At 38.7% G+C, this 20,777-nt stretch overlaps 1 long non-coding RNA gene and 1 pseudogene across 2 annotated transcripts in view; one reads left to right on the forward strand and one right to left on the reverse strand.

Moving 5' to 3' along the window:
* Positions 1-19,815, reverse strand: part of LOC110347351 (uncharacterized) — a 132,826-nt gene extending 113,011 nt beyond the window's left edge. Inside the window, exons 1-3 of one of the 2 annotated variants that reach the window (XR_002391928.2) lie at positions 15,081-19,815; positions 13,394-13,483; positions 8,929-13,029 (exon numbers count right to left, since the gene is read on the reverse strand). This is a non-coding gene — a long non-coding RNA (uncharacterized LOC110347351). Of the gene's footprint in view, positions 1-8,928; positions 13,030-13,393; positions 13,484-15,080 lie in introns of those variants that run through there. The other variant, XR_002391929.2, reaches the window with a different exon arrangement.
* Positions 3,624-4,888, forward strand: LOC101697643 (survival of motor neuron-related-splicing factor 30-like; annotated as a pseudogene).
* Positions 19,816-20,777: the final 962 nt, after the last annotated feature.

The raw sequence follows: 20,777 nt of genomic DNA on the forward strand, positions 1-20,777 counted from the left end.
CCACACAATTAAATGCTATATTTTATTTTCAACTATGTTAGCCCTGTTGTTACAAGAAGATCTCTTCAAGGCTGTCATGGAAAGTCCCTAGTTATGAGAAAATGGCTTAAGGTATAAGTTAAAGGTCCCAAGCGTGTCATTTTCTTTTAGTAAGTTCTCAAGTGCATTACACACACACATACACACAAAAAAATCAATCCCAAATCATAGTCCTTGTAGTCATTATTTCTGCTATAAAAGTCAAGTGTATTAACCATTTGGGATTGTAAGGTACTTCATCACAATCAATCACAGGTCATAGTTTGATTCGTTATAATGCCACCATATCTCATAGATTACTAGTATCCTCTTGTCGATAGTCAGGGAGTTCAGCATTTACTTCCACCTGAGGGCATTATCAAATTAATTCCCAGACTCATTCTTTGTAGAACTTTCGCAACAACCAATTCTTTATCAGATGGTTTCCAGTTGGGAGACAGAAATGATATAAGGAAAGTTTAATTTAATGCATTATTTGCTCTAACAGGGGAGTAACTATGATAAGCCATGAACATATAAAGAGAACACTAAAGAATTCCCTAGGATTGAGGGACAGTACCTGAAAAAGGATCAAACTTGGAAGGGGGACAATCTCCCTAAAGACGCATTTAGACCTTGTTAGAGGCAGGCTTTGAGCTTATTCATGGCAGAAGTTCTCTGGGCTGCACCATTATCTGATCAGCAAGAGTCAACTTCTAGGGTGTGGCTGGTTGAGGAAACGGGGTGCAAAACATGAAGCCTGAGACACATGGGCTCCTTCACATTCAGAGGGCTATGGCAAACCAACTGCCTCACTACGGTTAGGGCTGGGCTGCAAACTGGCCAACCAACTGAGCACTCCAGGAAAGTAGCTGGAGAGCATAGCCACTGCAGTTGTCCCCTCACATACATCACTGGGAGTCAAAGTCTTTGTAAATAGGGAGGGGTTGAGGGGCTGGAGGGAGGACAGGAGAATGGAGAAAAAATAAGAACCAAGATATATCATGTAAAGGCACAAATTTCCAGTGATGAATGTCATCATATTGTATACCTAAAATGTACCAATAAACTTAATGAACAACAACAACAAAAAAGGAGCAAGAAAGACATGAAACAGCACTTCAGAATCCAAAAGAGCAGCTCTTCTTTGACAGTAGCTCCCTACCCCAGATTCCCTCCACCAGCAAAGTTTAATTTATGTTCTTGGCAAAAAGGAAATGCTTACTAAAGGATTCCAGTTTCCATTATCACAGAAGCAGCTAGTGGTGGATTTGAGGCTGATGGTCAATAAATTGATAACTGATATAGATCCCTGTTTTACATCTCCCTCCTTGTTTTGAACTTCACACCTCCCATCTTCCTCTTCCACTGTGACCTTGGTCCAGCCACACACAAAACTATGTACAGCAACTATTCTAGTTTTCTTTGTTTCATGATCCAAGCACATGAACAGGGAGGTTCTCAAGGAAGCAGATGGTAGGAAGCCCAGCACAGTAGCTTTCAATTTCATTAACTGATAATGAGACTAAATCTGGCTGTAACGATTTGGTTGTAATCTTAATACTGTTTTTCCTACTTCTGTACAGTAGCACAGATAATTCTAAAAAGTTGAAGATGTCTTTCTCATTTCTTTTGATTTGAAGGAGCAATGATTGGAATTTAACTCAGAAATATTGTTACAATTACCTGGCTCCCTGGTGGCCTGTGGAAGTATTATCAATATAACCAGAGCAAGATTCTCCTAATACTGGCTGCCTGTTTATATAGGTCCCAGGGGACCAATAGGAGTATTTGTTCATAGAAACCTCACACTGGAGCTTGCCCTAACTCAATTCACTCATTAAACCTGAAAGGAATTGTTTGTGGAAGGCCTTCACCGAGGCTAGCAAGTCTTTTCTGTTAATTTTTTTTCTAATTTCAATTGCAAATAAACATTTTCCAATTCCCAAGTTAATAAGCAGAATAACTTTCTAGCAATGGAAATCATGCTCTTGAACTCCAAAGCTGAACCCCTGACATTTCCACATGAGTGAATTGTATGGCCATTTCAGTGTTATGCTTATTCAGTAGAGCATGTTTGGTAGAGCTGCAGTAGCAGGAAAACCAAATAATAATATTGGACTCTGGGTTCTATGCTGTGAATTTTAACATAAGACATGTCCATTTTTTTACTGCTTATTTAAATGACTCACATGATTTATACCAGTCAGGGTTCTTGATTGCAATCTCTAGATCTTTAAGCCAAAAAGAGTACGTTAGACGGTAACTAGGATTCACAGAACTTAGAGACTGAAAACCCAGAGCACTAACATACATAGATACAAGGATGCTCTGGAAGTGGCAGCAGACACTATGACAAAGATCATGTAAAAGACGCCATGTGATCTGATGCTGCTGTGAAGAACTCACCCAGCTGTGACTCTACATCATTCACAGTTACAGGAGAGTGAGCTTGATTGGACTAAACTTAAGAGACTTTCCTTTGGCAAGATTACTCATTCACTTCAAGACTGCACTTAATGGGGATTACTAAGGATATCAGGTGCTAATAGGAATGGAGGATTAGATACTACATTGTCAAAAAATGTCAGAGTTCACTTACATAGTTCCTGCTTATTATACTCTCTTTAGGGTAATGAAAACAGAGGTTCCATGAATTGCTCATTTAAGACCAGGTACAGTGTATGTGCAAAAGGCCATTTGAGGTAAAACAACTTGATCCTTCAGTCAATCATATATTAATGAAACATCCATTCTATGTATAAAGTGCAGAATCTGTTCCAGATTAACCAAATCAGAGTGCCATTCACTCACATTCATTGTTACCCTTCCTCTTGGAGGTTTTTAAAAAAATTATACAATAAAACCAGTTAATCTTCCCCCTCCTCTCTCCATCTTCCCTTCTCCCCTCCCTCTTTCAGATTAAAACCAGGGCCTCATATATGCCAGGCAAGTATTGTACCACATAGATGCATCCCAGTCCTAAACCTTCAGTTACTGAGTGTCTCGGAGATGTCATTAAACTTGTTTCCCACAGCACCCTCCCTCAATCATCCCTCCTGTTTTCTGCCTTGCTCTCTTGAGAGCTGGTTCACTGTCCCAGGAAGGACAGAGAAGGGAAATGAAGTCACTGCAGACATATCTCCCTGTCTGTGCTAAACACCTTTGGCAGATTTTAACACAAGACATTGCATAAAATATGTTTCAGGGATTATCTTGGGATTTCAGTGATCTATGTTCTCCCTGGCCCCAATCAGCAGAGCTAACTGAAAACCAATAGGCAGCCATGGTATAACTAACAGAATAATGCCTTAATTCATCTTTTGACTATGCCTCCAATTCACAATAGAAACCATTTTATGACCCGAGAAGCATCTCGCGATGGTTCCAGTCTTTCGCAACACTTCATTTGCCTTATCTTTTCCTCCTTCCACCGCCCGGCTTTCCTCCCCTCCCCCTCACTGCCCAAGTAGTTTTTCCTTTTCGGACTGAATCACCTTGTCTTGGAGATTTTTTTTCCCCCCTACTGTTGCTGCTTCTGCTAACACGGCCGCCACTGGGCTCCTTTGCCCCAACTCCTTCCCGCTGTCCCATCCCTAGTCCCACTCAGGATGTCGGAGAATCTAGCAAAGCAGCTGGCGAGCTACAAAGCTCAACTCCAGCAAGTAGAAGCTGCATTATTTGGAAATGGAGAAAATGAAGATTTGCTAAAATTGAAGAAAGATTTACAATGGTTCTCTGCATCCCCAAAACGCCTTCCTTCAGGAAGCAGAGCGCTTGAGTGCTCCCCTTTTGACCTGCTGATATGTAGATCACAACACCTACCTGATGCTTCCAGCAATTGCCGGTTACTGTAACTGCTGCCCATCTGCCAATAAAGGAGCAGTTTCAGAAGTCAGACTTGGGGGAGTAAGGTAATTAATGGAAGTTATAGAACTAACCAAAGACCTTCTGTCAACTTGGCCTTGTTCAGACAGTTTTGCTTCTACTCAGCCCACTCATTCATGGAAAGCAGGAGACAAGTGTATGGCAATCTGGAGTGAAGATGGACAGTGTTATGAAGCAGAGATTGAGGAGACAGAGAAGAAAATGGCACAGCTGCAGTCACCTTTGCTGCTTATGGCAATGCTGAAGTGACTCCCCTGTTGAACCTCAAGCCTGAAGAAGAAGGAAGGAAGGCAAAGGAGGAGAGTGGCAGCAAACCAATGTCAAAAAAAGAAATGATTGCCCAACAGCATGAATATAAAAAGAAGAAAGCTTTTAAAAAAGGAACAAAGAATAAAAGAACTTGAGCGGGAAAGAGAAGACCAGAAGGTGAAATGGCAGCAATTCAACAACAGAGCCTATTCTAAAAACAAAAAAGGCCAGGTACAGAGTATTTTTGCTTCACCTGAGAGTGAAATGGGCAAAATTGGAGTAGGAACTTGTGGAATTGCTGATAAACCTGTGACACAATATCAAGATACTTCTAAATACAATGTCAGGCATTTGATGCCTCAATAATCAGAAAAACTGTGGGATTTCATTTCTGCAGGGCTTTACATTTACCTTTTTATCCTTATATATTTCTAAAGGTAAATTATTTGTTAGGTGAGTGAGGAAGATACCATTGTTGTCATTGTTTGACTTCAGTAGAATGAAACTTGAAGAAATTGCATTTGATAAAGTGTTATTCATTTAACTTTTCATTACTACTACCATAGTTCACTCAGAGTTTATTGAATAAGGCAACTTTTCTAGATTAGAAGCTACTTTATTTGGCACTTTGATGAATTGTTGATATACTAATACCAAGTCCCCATATACAGTCATAACTTGGAATTTGACACAATAATTCTTTGGAACATGAAGGCAAAACACCAACCACCTGCTAGAGATCTTTTTTTTTTCAACTTTAAAATGTAGCTATTGTCAAGATAAGCCTAAAGGTAGGTTACTTTATAATGGCAAAGTTTATTTTGAGGATTTTCCTTCAGTAACTTGTTTCCTAAGCCAATTAGGCCATCTCTAAAATTGATACAGCTTTTATTTTTATTCACTTAGTTTTATGTAGAAAAACATGTTTAGGATGAGCTACCTTTTTAAGGTGCTTCTGTTTGGTGTTTTGTGGATTTGTTTTTGTTTGTTTGAGTTTTTTTGTACCAGGGATCAAACTCGGGACCTTGCGCTTGATAGGCAGGCACTGGAACCACCGAGCTAAATCCCCAGCCCTGTGGATTTGTTTTTGTATGTTTGCTTTTTCCTTTAATTTTTCACTTACGGTAGTGGTATTATTTTTTTGGACATGTAATGTTTATATGGGAAAACAAAAAGTGTTCTATAGCCCTGTATACAGTGTAGATACTATTTTTGTAAAAAAACAAGGCTAAATTAATGAACAAGAGTACTGAATGTTTCATCATTAAAAATTTTTTGGATTTCTTGTGCATAATCTGGCCATAATTTCCCTGTACATTATGTTCATGTAGCTGAGTTTATTTTAATTAACTAGATCAAGTTGACAGCATTTGTTGGTGTGAGCATCACAGTTACCCAAAGTTAAGTGTAAGCCAAATACATGCATAGAAAAGGGTCTTCCTATTAATGGAAGATGATTTTTTAGGATGTGTGTTAATTTCAGTTTTGTATGTTTAACCTTTATTAAATAAAGCTTTTTTAAAATCTAAAAAAAGAAACCATTTTATTGCTTTGTAAAACACAAAACATAATATGAACATTTTAATATATTAATATTTAATATATGAACATTTAATTTAAATAATATAAACATTTGTCAGCATGCAGACCCTTTTGTAGGTACAAATGCAACAGGCAATAGCAGTTAAACATGTAGACTCTGGATTCAGATGGAGTTAGGATTGATATCTGTCCCTACCACTTAATCAGCTGTGTGACTTTTGAGCAAGTTACTTAACTTGTTTAAACTTTAATTTCTGCAGATGTAAAATTAATATAATTCTAGTTATTTCATGTGTTTGTTGCAAGAATTAAAAGATATGCATGCAAAATTCCTAAAGGTTGGCTTGAAAGTAACCAGCTGTTTATATATATATATATATATATATATATATATATATATATCAATCACACATATACACACAGATATACATATATACACACACACATACCTACATATTTGGCTTTGTGACCTTGAACATTCCCTTTAACCTCTTCGAGCTGCCTTTGCAATTTGACATTAGTAACCACATCCTAGGTTTGTTGTCAGTATTAAAGAAAAAAGAGTAACATTTATTTATTCTTATATGTGAAAGGGCTTCATACAATATGAAGTACTATCCAGTATAAGATATTATTGTGCACAGCAGCTGGTTAGAGCATTCTCAAAAGAATGGAATTCACATTCATTTTGCAATCACCTCTGATTAAAATGTCACTTGGGAAGTACAGACCTTTCATTCTGAAATGATCCACATTCCAAACAAAAGGTTAAATAGCAAGTCACCACTCTAACTTCGCAATCAAAGGTAAGTTCAGCCTGTCAGCCTATATTTATGAGGAACAGTGGGAACAATGACAGTACTTTGAACTGAAATTCACCTTTTTCAAGAGGCACTTTTCTATGGAACATTGAAAACCAATACTCTGAAGCCTCTGACACAACAGAACTCTCCTTCCAGGTGAGGGACTCAGACCCAAATCAGAAATATATGTACATTTGGAGAGAGAAATAAAGAGAGAGAGGGACTCCTATGTTTGTGGAGTCCGGCAAGTCTGAAACTTGTAAGGCAGACAGCAAGCTAGAAACTCAGGCAAGCTTTCTCTATTGCAGCCTTGAGGCAGGATTCCTTCTTCAGGAAAAACTTCAATCATTACACCTAAGGCCTTCAACTTAGTGGATTAGGCCCACTCACACTATGGAGGGTAATCCCTTGATTTAAAGTCTTCTGATTATAGATGCTAGTCACATCCATAATTACCTTCACAGCAGCTAGATGCCAGCAACACTTGCCATTATAGCTTTGTCAAACTGACATAAAATTAACCCATTTCAGTGGTGAAGAATAGTGCCTAATTTTGCTTGGGGTGGTTAAGAAAACTCAGTGTGTGTGTGTGTGTGTGTGTGTGTGTGTGTGTGTGTGTGTGTGTGTTAGTATTTAAGTAGTAATAGCAAGTAGAAATCTATTTTCTAAGAAAATAAAGAAAGAAAATATAAAAGATCCCATTAGAAGAAGCCACACACCCAGAGATGCATGTATCCCACAAAGAGGCAATTTCTTAGTACCACCCAGCGTGGTGACCACAAGCCAGGGGGAAAAAGCCTGGAAAGGCTGTTTGGTGCACCTGTCTATGAAAGTAGAAGGTTGTTTTAACCAGTTAGGATTTATTTTAGAGACAGCTGAAATCCATTTAAAGTCTTTCAGCATGAGAGCAATATGGTAAAAAAATCGAAGTTCTAGAGTAGTGGTTTTCATACTTGAGTGCACCCAGGAATCACTTACTAAATGTTAAAAATGGCAATTCTCAGGATGTTTACCTGCATTTTACTACCGTTTAGGCTCTACTTGCACTCCAACATTTAATAGATTCTTAACAAGCATCTGATGATTCCTATGGAGGTGTTTTGGAGACCATACTTTGTAAAGCAGTTCTAGAATGCTAACTCTAGCAGCAGAGTATAAAAGAACAGAGGAGAGTGAGACAGCAGACAACGAGCTTCCCTGGTGGGCAGGGCTTGGTTCAAATGTGTGAGGCTTCCAGGTGCAAGGGAGTGGCAGCATTTGCTAGAGACAGAGGCATCACAGGCTTCCAGATCCATCCTCTCTCTCACAACATGGATGTTATTTTATTACAGTAACACAGAGCAGTATTTCACTTGTTTCAATATTTTATGGTACTATCTTGCTTTTACTTTTTATTTTAAACTCAGAAACTGTCCCCTCAGATGCACAAGTATTGGTGGCAAATCCAAGTGACAGAAGCCAAGTTGAAATCTAAATTCTTAACCTTTTCACTACCCAATTCTAAGTCTTTGTGAAGGGATACACCTGAATGCCTCAATTCTCTTCTTTATAGAATGAGTATGTTCCCACTTCCTTGGCTGTTGGTACAAATATGTTCCTGATGGTCTTTTCTACCAATTCATCTAAAATTTCCAGATGTTTCTGAATCCCAATAGGGAACATGGTTTATGCTTTGGTGAAAACCACCAGGCCACATAAATGCCAAAACTGTGCATAGTGTGTGATGGATGTATCTGTCCTCCTATCTTCCACCATGAGTTTTCCAGAGCTAATTTCGTCTAAGTACAAATATGAAGGCTTAGACCTACCCTCAAAATTCTTCTTGCTGCCAGTGTCCCTATGTTGGGCTCTCAGTACAGCTGTACTGACCAAGTCTTAGAGTTCTGCTCATCTCCACCATAGCTGTCCAATCATTGCTTTGGACTTGGTTTGGTGATGGCCATTCCAGTGTTTTCCTTGAACTATCCTGAACTACTTCTATTCACTTGGGTGAAGACGGTTATCCATGGCTCCCTCTCTGAAAGGCTTCTTCAGATTCTCTAGGATACTGCCTGCTTCACTGTGTGCTTGATGCTTACTTGGAATTGCACAAGATTAGAACCTTCAAATGATGATTTTAGCCTGGGTTAAACCATTTATTTTATTCCTTAGGGTATTATAATTTGGCTTTCTAATCTCCACTCCACAGTCATCCATCTCCAGTCCATGCTCTGCCTTTTCCTTGCCCCACCCCTCAGGAGGTAATACAGAGGGAGCTAATAGGTCTTACTTCTAAGTCTAGAGAAGATGTAGCATTATATGTATATTCAAAGTGCTATAGCAGTTTTAAAAAGTTTAAAGTTTTCAATTATATTTAAAGTAAATGTGCTATGAAAATTCACATACAATTTAAATAAATGCTTTAGAGAAAATTCAAACCTGTTATTTTTCAGGAAGACCCAGTGAAAGCTACCTCCATTCCTCTACCTCCCTCTGGAACAGCAAAGGTACATCAGAGTAGAATCTGCAATGCAAATCTGACTCTCTTAAATTCAAGGGAGGAACAAGTCTCTCCAGGCTTCCTAGGTTTGATTATGTGCTCCAGCACAGATTTTGTTTATAAAATGCTATTTTGCTTTCCATTTCATAACTGTCCCTTGTGTGTGTGGCTCTTTGGGTTAGAACTTCAAGAAGAGATATGGTCAGTGGCAGGATTTGGGTGCCAAAGCCCCCCTCTGAACTCTATGATTGTGTATGTGAATATAATTTGTGAACTACAGATCATTCTTCAAACTGTATGTCACCAAACATTGTAAACGCTATATAAACAAATCAAGAATGGGCAATCTGTTTCTGAAATGGTCACTGGCCTCTTGGGTTTATTTGATTGCCTCTGACCAAATCAAAAGAGGCCTTACATTTTGGTAGAAAGGAAAAAAGTATTTACTCAAAGTTATCTCCAAGGAGATGGAGAGGACCATTTGCCTCAAAACATCATCTCACCTTGTACAGGTGGGTACGGGTTCTTAAGAGTAAGAAACAGAGAGGAGAGGGTGCACAGAAAGACAATGTGCACCCTTATACTTGTTTTATCACTTCCAGTCGTCTTAGATTTATTTTACTTTCTTGTGGAAAGTAACCTAAACTCTGGCCTCCTGGGGCCTGTATCTGCATATTCTTTCACTTCTTTGGGGCTAAGGACAGGAGGTGGTATTGGTTATGTCCTCAGCAGGAGGAAGTTTGGAGAAATCGCTTATCTAAAAGAAAAAATCTAATTTAAAGTTCCATTTTGCTGTGCTCTTATGAAAATAGAGCCTATTCATTGTCATTCTGTAAGGTTTTGAAGTGCCCCTCAACTCAGTCTTGGAAGAAAGAAGATTGTTACTTTCTTTGGAGTCTTTACTTTATAGTGAAAGTATAGAGAAAAGGTACAGAGCAAAGGAACATTGTTAAAAATGCTATGAACTCTTCAGCAGGAAGCTGCCGAATGAACACCAAGTTTTATTATTGCTTTACAATGTGCACAAAGGGAACAAATTTGCACTGTCACCTTTGGGGCAGGAAATAACCCATTTCATCTGCCACCTGTGATGCTCTGCCACACACTCTTTCTCCAGAAAAGCTGTTGCATTTTGATGGACCATCAATCTCCACTCTTGCACAATTGGCTTCCACCTATATGGAAAATCAATCTTGATTCGGAAGGTAGAGCGACTGTTTCCAAAGGTCATGCACAACAATTGCAGTTGCCTTTTTTCTAAGAGTGCAAAATGATTCCTACCAGTCTTGCATAAATTTCTGTCTGCTCTGCCTTCATCTCTTCTGGCCAATTTTAAAAAAAGGAATAATGGAATCCTGATCACTGATGGTGGGAAACAAAAGGGCTACTATTTTTAAAAATTTATAACAGAAGTTAAACTGGACATAGAAATATGGAAAATGATGCTATTTCAAGTTTCTTACATATCTGCCATGGATTCAGCCTAAAAGCAAATTCAACACATTTCAGCTCTCTTGCATGCACTGATTTCTCAAATAGATCATAGCATTCCAGCACAGCTCTTATAATCAACTGAGCTTCATCTTTATACTCTCTCATGTGATCCAATAGCCTGGCAATTGCTGTCATTTTCCCCTTCAGAACATCTCTCCCATCTGTCTCTATTTTTTTTCTCCCTAGTAAAATAATACAGAATTACACATAGATTATTGAAATAACTTATGTGAAAAATCTGTAACTCAAGACTCTCCCATTCCAGTCAATAGCTCAACTCACCCTTGCAGGCCTTTGTGCCAGGTAGTTCTTCCCACACCACAGGGGATACATACTACATGCCCCTTAACTGAGAAAATTATCAAGGCACTGAAAGTTCAATTGTGCAGAACACTCAGAGTTATACATCTAATACTTGTCAGGTTATAATTTGAACCACAGTCTGCAGATGCCAGGTTTCACTGTTTTCCATTTTACCACAGTCATGCCCCTTCTAACTGACTTTCCAATTGATCTTTTCCAACAAAGCATTCATTATCTCACACCCTTCTCAAAAATCTCCAGTGGCTCACCCATTGCTAAATTCCTGTTAATCATTAATATAATCTGTTGCTAAAGCCCATCTTATAGTTTGAATGGGTTGTTAAAACAAAATATTACAGATTAGGTAGTTTAAGCAATGGAAATTTATTTTTGAACAAGAGTGAAGGCTGAGAAATCCCAAATCAAGGAAGCATCAGGGTTTGTGTTGGACAGAGCCCTAGCATTTCAGACAGCTGTTTTTTTACCTTGTACTCACAGGTTCTTTCCTAATGATGTGGGTGGGATGGGGTAGTGGGCTCCGTGGTTGTCTGCTTTTGTAAGGTTACTAATATTATCATATCAAAGATTCATCCTTATAACCTCATTTAACCTTAATTACTTCATTAGAAGCCCCGTCTCCAAATACAGCCACACAGGAGATTAGAGCTTCAATATATGAATTCTGGGGAAAGAAAATATTCAATCCAAAATGCAAAGTACCCAGTAACTTGTATACCTCTTCTTCTGAGATGCTTTTTAACCTGAAAATCTGGTCTACAGGTTTGCCAGAAACCTACACAGTTCATGTATTTTGCCACTTCTGAACCATTGTTCATAGAATTCCTCATGTAACTTGGAAATGTTTCCTCAACTCCTCTTTATTCAAACCATACTCATCCTTGAAGCCAAGCTTAATCCCATGTCTTTCTAGAAGGTGTATATGATTTTCATGATCCCTAATGACTTTTCTTAACTCTGAATTCTGAAAGTACTTACTCTCTGAACAGATGGCTGATACAGATTAAACAGGCTTTGTCCCACTGTAGGTCCCTCCTGGGGTGCCTCTTGTCAACAAACCCTCAATGTCCATAGATCATCTGTCTGGACAGCTTCGTGTTTCTTGAGATGATATAAACTAGTGAATACCTCAACCCTACTTTTTGTATTTCTAGGACTTGCTCCTTTTCTCATGCTATATACTTCACTCATTTTCATGAGGCTCACTTTCATCAAGTCTCTTGTTATCCTCTTTCTCCCTGTCCAATTCACTTTTAAATTATGACTTTTCTCCTTATGTTTTGATCTACTTGCTCCTTTTCTCCTTTTCCAAAACTACCATCTTAATTTATGCCCTTTTTACTTCACCTAGATACAGCATCCAGCATTCAATCTCTATTTTAACTTATTTCCCATATACCACCCAGATAAATTTCCCTCCAGGATACCTTATTCTAGTATAGTCCTTAATGCATAGTTTAATTTTTTCAGATCATCTGGTTCAAAAGCTGAGATGTTTATGGAAGCCTCACTTGCTGTCATTGGATTATAAATTCTACATGACCTTCTGTACTTTTATTATCTATCACATGGTTCATGCTCCATAGAAACTTGTTGCTTGGTTGAACATCATTCTCATCATTTCACTCCTCATCTCAAAGTCCTATAACGCACACATTGCCCATTTTAGTTTCACACTTCTGCTTGCTCAGGCTCATTGCTAAAATCTGAAGTCAATTCTGTTTTTATGTCTCAGCTGTGCTTTGCCAAACTCTTTCAACGCTTTTTCTATCATAGCCTTGGTGCTCAAAATAATTGGATCTGTTTTCTTACTTACTACCCTTACTTGCTATTTCTTACCATTGCTTTGAACCTGGATGTTTAAATCTCTGATGTTTCAAGCAGAATGGTTGATAGAAATTGTGTGCTTGTGTGCAACATAAAGACAAAAATGATTATAAACTATAGCAAACACAACAATGCAACATAAGAAGTTAGAGGCAAAAAATGATGAGATTTATTTTATATATATTTCCTGATAACTCAATTATGAAATATCTGAATTGAGATTTGGCAAAGGAATCCAATCCTCAGGCATAGCAGAATCACATTTACATAGAAGCTCAGTTTTGAAGCCAGCATGTAAGATGGAAACTATGTAGAACATCCCTTGGAAAATGTTGGACTGACACAGAATCCCTCAGCACACTTCTCCTGGTTTGGTTTGTTTAATTGAAAACCAGATGAAATAGTTGGCTTAAATAAGCACACATGAAAGAGAAAGAAAAAGCAAAAGGAGTTTAAGTAACTACTATCATTCAGCTCAGAAAAATGCTGATTATAGAAGTCACATGAGAAATAAAATGGACATTGAGAACAACAAATTTCCTTTCATTTGAAAGTGTAAATTCATTGTCAGAAGTGAGAGGCTTGTTCCACTTTGCACAGCGCACAGCGACATGGCTGTTACTTTTTCCAATGCACAATATAGATCATGTCAAGGCACTCACTAAATGCTTGTGATTAAATTTATTAATTTTATACTTGCAGCTGAGAAATCAAGCCCTTCTGTAGTCTCTCCCTCTTTTCCCCATTTTCCCACTTTTGTGCCATCAGTTACCTCACTGCAGCTGAGACTCCCTTTGGCCACTTTTTCACAGCATGACAGAGTTTCCTGGGCCAAGCAAGGTGGTAGTATCTCCTTTGTAGTCTGGGATGAAGAGAATATTTGCAATCATTTTCTCCATTAAAGCCAGGAACAAGAAATGAAGGCTTACTCCCATCAGACTTTGTAGGAAAGTGCTTGCTAAAGAAAGTATTATTCATGGAAAGGCTGCCCGTGATAAAACTCTTTAATAACATTGCTATTTTGTAGGCCATAGAAAAAGCATATTATCCTCAAGTGCGTGATAAAAGCCCATGGAACCTTTAAACTTCCTAATTCTGAGACGTTTTCATGTAGCAATCCTTCCCTTAAATTCTCATTAAGGTAGAAAGAAATGTATACTCCTGTCTTATCTATGCAGTCAATCTCAAATTTATGAGTGGGAAGTCACAAAAATTTACTTTAAGTCACTTCTTTGGAATTTGTAACCATTTCCCCATTGATTCAGTATAACCCATTGTAGTTAAAGTACCAGGTAGTCCAGAATGGTAGTGAATTAGACAGCTAAGAACCCTTAGCCTCTAGCAGCACTAGACTCAGTCTTAGTTTGTAACAAAGACTTGGTGCTCAGGCCCCAAACTTCCATTTCTGTGCCATAAATCATGAGGAGGCTAAGGCTAGAGGCTCACTGGAGGGTCCGTTGGCTGGATCACAAGGTAGCACAGGCTCAAAAAGCCACAGGAGGGTTAGAGAAGCAGATGGGGAGGATCTAGTAGTGAGTGAAGGCTCTCGCTTGCATGTCACAGGTGCTTAAAATCATGCAATTGGAGGGAATCTCTCATTCTTTTTCTCCTACCGCTCCATGTTTTTTCTCCTCAGAAAAATGGGGGCTTTGAAATCTTCCCTTTCTATCTGGATAACCTTACCTTTTTGGCACTTGCACTTTTTAATGTACAGTATTATACAGAGATAGCATTTAACTTGCAGGTGCTTGTAAATATAATTTAGCTGGCACATAGTAATATCTTAATACATAGTAGTTAATGCTATTACAATGCTGCATCACCTACTAAATTCTATAAGAATTTGATGACCTGTGCAGTTTTACAGCAGGCACCTTCACTGTATTGAATTTTAATTTAATGCATTAGGCACTTAATGAAAGTACAGGCAACTTTGGAAGCAAAGAACAGAAAAATATCACCTGGAATGCAAAGATAACTCTGCTGAAATTGTGTTTTGAGAGTTGCCAGCTAAATTGGAGTTCTAGTATCAGAGGAGCCAGGAACCCTTCCCTAAAAGGAAGGGAAATGAGACTGGTGTTTACATTATGCCTTTTACTGGATACTTCTTTTACATGGTGGATGGCTTCTTGCTTAATTATCTGCCTGCAACCAGGTGCCCCTCACTGGGGAAATTTGTTCATACAAGCAGATTCCCTCGCGGTTCTTGTCTGACTTATGTCCAGTTTGCATCCGCCTGACCATTCCACCAGTATTGGGAGCCCAACTTCATGTTCTTCCCAGCATGCTGGGAAAAATGTGGCCTGTGGAAACCCCCATTCTCCACAGGTCATGTTTTTCCCAGGATGCTGGGAAGAACATGGACTTCCTTCTTCAGATTAAAGAAGTTGGCTCTTCAGATTAAAGTACAAACCCAATGCACCACCACAAAAGAAAACAAGGTCAATGATTTTACTCACAGAGTCTGAGCAAGGACGGAGTCATGAGTCAGGAGATCAGTCCTTCATTTTAGATCATGTGAGGCAGGAAGGACGAGTCAGGGGTGTAGCGGGTAGCGGTATGTGAGGGAATAGGCGTGGCTCACTTTAACTTCCAGTGGAAACACCTGAATGTCCATTAGAGTAAACAGCTGACCACTGGAAGCACAGTCTGCTTCGTAGAAGAAATGCCTCTCATTTCTTAACTCTGGCCACAATTTGACCCATTTGAGTGTGAAATAGAATGGGAGGGAAACTATGTAAAGAGAGACTGAGCTCTGCTTATGGGATAAGGAAGTTAATCCTGTGTTAATGGATACTGAGGCAGTGTAGAATTATAAGCACCCTCTACATGTGGGTAATGATGAGCAAAAGGCTGTCTTGGTGGGAGGAGAAGCCCATTAGGGCTTGGGCTGATCAGAGTCCTTTATCTTCTTGAAGCAGCCTGTCACGAAGATCACTAGTGAAATTACTGAACATGTAATTTGTCTCATTCATCTTCGATGTGATCTCACCTCTCCCATGGACCTGTAGGTGGTGCTGCCCAGGCCCGCCTTCTACATGCTAAATCTAGCTTCACAGAAATTTCAGATTACCTTCTTTATCTGACAGGCTTACCAAAGCTGTCCTAGAAATACAACTCTATTTCTGATGTCCTATGCCAAGGAGCTTGGGAAGCTATGATTATTTCTTATATTGTGTCTGCTGCTCAAGGTTGGTTTTTTTTTAATGAAGTATGGATCCCTTCCTTCTTTATCGTTCTGGCCATCTATACTGGCATCAGATTTGGGGTCATTGCAAGAAGAGTAAGAACCTTAGGAATTGACTAAGCAGTATAACTTATGTAGATGCTGGTAAACCAAGCCCTTTCTGAGCTTTTACTGTTCATGACTGAGAAACCCACTCAGCACATGGATGATACAGATGACAGGTGCAGATCATGAGGTGGTGCATAGGGACAGCTTACCACCTAGAGAGGAAAAGGTACTGCATTCTAATTAGGAAAACTGGACTCTGATTCTGTCAGTACTTAGAATGAGACCTTGAGCAAGTACCTAATCTCATTTCAATTTGAAATAAAAATCATAATACCTGCTCCAACTATGTCTGTATTGTCTCCTGAATCTAATTAGATAATAGGTAATAATAGATTCTGAAAACATAAGAAGTATAAGGAATTATAAAGTTGAACATCACCAACACTAGAAAAAAAATTCCATAGCCCTTTAATTTGTTCTGAAGACAAATGCCATGCTGACCTCCCTAGCATGTCAGCTACTTCCCCAAAGGATACACTGACCTTTTCGATACAGTTTTCTATTTCTTGGTCTATTGCATTCTCTGTTTATTGGCCTGTGTCCTGCCTTGCCCACTGTAATCAGCTTTCAGTCTTGTTTATAAACTTCAAATTGTATGTTTTAACTATATTTTTTTATCAAATTAATACATTTTCACTGACCTACTATATGTAGTAGATATTGTATCAATTCTTGAGAATGCAAAATGACTAAGGCACAGTCCTTAAACTTAAGAATTTTACAATTGGTCTCAGGTTTTCAGGATAAAGGAAGAAAGAATAAAAGTTTCTCAAAGAATATTCTCAAGGGCTATCTCTGGAAATGGCTTTCATTGCTTCCATTTACACTTTATTGACTAGAAGACAACATACAACCCCAATATAGCAATAAACGAAGGTGGGAAATACCCTCTTCCTATGTGTCCAGAAAAATAAAAATGAAATAGAATGTGTGGATAACTTAGCATTGTCTCAGCCATGTGATGTTCTGATAAGATGTGACATAGATTATGGTGTGTACATGACACTAAGGGAGCAAAGAAGATGCTGTCACTTAGCTCTATAGAAAGTTTGGGGAAACAACACTAAAGATGAGTAGAATAGATGGACACAGTAGAGGAAGGTCACTTTGCATAAAGGAACAATATGGGACAGTTTAGGGCATATTGAAATGCATGTGCCTTTTGGGAGAAAATAGCATATTTATTAAGTTGAATTCCATAGTTTCATGAAATAGGGCAAGGTATAAAACTGGAAAGATAGATTGAAGGTAGATTTCTAAGGCCTTTGAATACCATGTTAGAATTTAAAATCATTTTACCATGCCATGGGAAGCTATTACAAGTTTTTAATGAAAACCTTTGACATGATTTGAAGAGAGAAATCCTGATGGTAAAGAACAGAGGAAATTGATAAGTTGGAGACTAATTCATAAATAGGCTGTACCAGTGTGTTCAAACATAACTGCAAGCTAGAATTTCCCCAGGAGCTTCGAATACACAGGTGCAGGTCTTTATTCAGACCACTTCAGTCAGAATTCTGGGGGCATGTGTTGTATTTTTCAAAACTGCCTAGGTAGGGGCTGGGGATTTAGCTCAGTGGTTCTGGCACCTTCCCTGCAAGTGGAAGACCCTAGTTCGATCCCCGGTACCAAAAAAACAAAAAAACTAAAAAACAAAACTGACTAGGTGATTCTCATGTAGAGCAAACACTGAGAGTCACTATGTATACCAATATAATTATAAATACATACTTTAGAAGCAGTCTCGTGTATTAGACTTTTTTGAATTCTGAAGAGATTTGCTTGACTGCTGCCTACTTCTAGGCATGGGTAGGATTGTTCTAGAGCAGGATGGAGTAAAATTTTAGTTTGAGTTCTGTTGACAAGAATAAATGCCTTGGGATAGAAGTTTACATAGCATGGAAGAAGCAAGTACTATGTCCAGACATTGTTCTATCATTTTCATGTACTATAGACATCATTCTCAAATGCTCTTTGTGAATATTATTAGATATTACTAGAAGAGTAATTCATCAGCAATATTCCAACACCTTATAAAGCTGGATTGGTGTTGAAATATCTACTGCAATAACAAAAAAATATCTCATCAATCTCCCTTTAAATCATTCTGACACGTTATCAACTCCTACACATCCTCTTCTCCAGAAATTTCATAGGCAGGTATAGTTCACATTCTTTACCACTCCCCCAAGTTCTTGGATCCCCAACTCTCTTTGCTACCATCTTCCTTCTTCAAGGGGCACTCTTGCTACCTTTCCCCTAGGTCAGTGGTGGGGAACCTATGGCACACATACCACAGTGGGCACACAGAGTCCCCTCAGTCAGCACATAAGCACAGTAGCCAAGCATTGGATAACAGTTGTTTTTCTAAAGTAAAACTTCAGTATTCAGGTTTAATTTCAGTGTTGGCACTTTGTGATAAATAAGTGGGTTTGGGGTTGTAGTTTGGGTACTCAGTCTCTAAAAGGTTTGCCATCTAGGGCTGGGGATTTAGCTCAGTGCTTCTAGCACCTGCCTCACAAGTGAAAGGTCCTGAGTTCGATCCCTGGTACAAAAAAAAAAAAAGGGTTGCCATCTCTGCCCTAAGTATTCACAGTCAGGAAGAGGTGACATGTATTTCCTCCTGACAACTAGATCCTCTTAAGGTGAGGCCTTCTCTAGAGATTCCTTGAGCATCTGGAGTCCAGATGTCCTTGAAGTGTGCCTTTTCTCATGGATACTCCCCATTTTCTTGAACTTGTCTCCTTGTAAGGCTTTTGTTATCTTGTTCTAATGGCTGCTCTGTTACAGCTCCTGAGCTCACTTATAGTTCCAAATAATTCCCAATATCTGTATTTGCCACCTGGTCCTGGAAGTTCTCTTCTCAACTTTTAGGTCTATTGGTGACTAGACTGCAATCTTACTCTCTCAAGGGGAGTGTCTCTGAGGAGCTTTCAAGGAGAGTTGCAGTGCTACACAGTTTAAAATAATAAATTTCTCCTCAGCCTCTATAATTTCATTAGGAAATCTGGCCTGTAGCTTACCATATGATTTCACACTGCAGTGACCCCTCAGCACTGGGCTGCTGCACGCTGGTGAAAAGTACTTCACTTCTTCAGTGCCTGCAGTAAAACACAGCCAAGCACAACATTCCTTTTCACCCATTACCTATAGGTTGCAAGAAATAGCCTTATAATTGACTGCTTGGAACACCAATAGGAATCTCAACATTCCCCATAGGCAATTAAAAGGCAATTAAAAATTAACAATGCCTGGTTACAACTGTACATCTCTACTAACACACTAGCCCCTTGCAAGGCAGCTGTATAGTTTTGGTTTTGTACCATATTTACAATGTATGAGAATTTTAATGAAACATGCTTTAAATAAAACATAGTCACTAGATTTCTCACATATTTTTTCAGTGATGCCCAGAGAACTTTGTTAACTATATAAAAACAAAAATCTCCATATGAAGGATGGTGCCAGATGCTGCTTAGTCTGGCAGCTGGGTGTTAGTGCTCAATAGTTTGTGACTGGTTTGCCACTTTTCTATGGCCTTTTCCCCTTCCTGGGAGCATGAGACACAGGAGAGAATTGCAGCTGTTACATCTCTAGAGCTCTGTAGAGATAACTCAAAGACTGCTGCTGCACTTAGAGTTGCATATCATCTGTAGTGCTGAGCAGCTGGAAATGAAGTCAAGCCGCTAAGATTTTGACTGTGGTGATTCAACACATTATAGGTCTTCAAGTCCTGAGTCTTCTGAGAAAATATGAGTGGAATACAAATAGTTGGCTTCGTACTCACACCTCATGCAGTCTTTCAACACTGCTTTAAAAGCAAAAAAATAAAAAATAAAAATAAAAATAAAAAATTTCCCCACTTCACAGGAATATAGAGCTGCGAAGTGAGAAGTCTGGTGTTCTCATTGGCATTAGTACCACAATGTTTTTCCAGCCTCAGCTCTTCTAAACTTGCTTCTTTAAGCAGAATGAAGAAAAGGCTGAAGTATCTTGGGCTTTTCCAGTTTTGTGTAAATTGTATCTATGCTATGCAAACAAAAGAAGTAAGACATTTTCACTTTGCCTTGAGCTTAGTGTGACTTCAAGTGAAAAAGTAAGAGTTTGGAACAAGAAAAAATGTCAATATAGTCATTTATCCTTCAAAATAATCATGTATTTGGAGTCCAGTTGCCTCCAATCTGTTTTTGTCTCTCATTTCAGAAGCATGTGTTATAGATTCAGAGATCTTAATAACTGGAAAAGACTTCACAGATCTCCTAGTCTAGGATGTCCACAGTAATAAATCACCATCTTCTGTGTTATCACTAAGCGAGTTATTGTTGGCAACTTTACTCTCCATTATGTGTCCTTGTTGACATTATCTTCTAGTGACAGCTGGATGGAAACACAGGCAGCTGGGAGCAAGCCTCACTGACGTTCTACCACTGCCACCTGACCCATAACTGTACAGCTTTGAGGATATTAAATATCTACAACTTTTATGAAAGTACAATCTATACTTTTCTTTATTTTGATCATTTTAAAGGGGAAAAATATGAGGCCAAGTTGATAAGGTTTGCCCAGGTTAATGGAAAGTTGTCATCAAGGCAAGACATAAACTCAGTCCTCTGACTCAGTTCTAAGTGTTCACTATGTACTCCACATTCAGTGGACACAAGCAGTTCCCACATTTCAGTTACTGCTCAGTCCTGAGAATACAGTAGTGACTACAAAAGAGACAAAATAGAGCTCTGCCTTCAGAGCTTATACTCCAACAGCAAATACCAACAATATCTAGAAATAGATACAACCGGTGAGGAAGAGTGTTATGTGTTATCATAGTTATCACTGTTGAAATAAGTTAGGGGTTTTTTTGCGG

Source organism: Heterocephalus glaber, unplaced genomic scaffold, assembly GCF_053883595.1.
Source record: "Heterocephalus glaber isolate CG9 unplaced genomic scaffold, H.glaber_assembly_v1.0 deba00001429, whole genome shotgun sequence".
NCBI lineage: Eukaryota > Metazoa > Chordata > Mammalia > Rodentia > Bathyergidae > Heterocephalus > Heterocephalus glaber.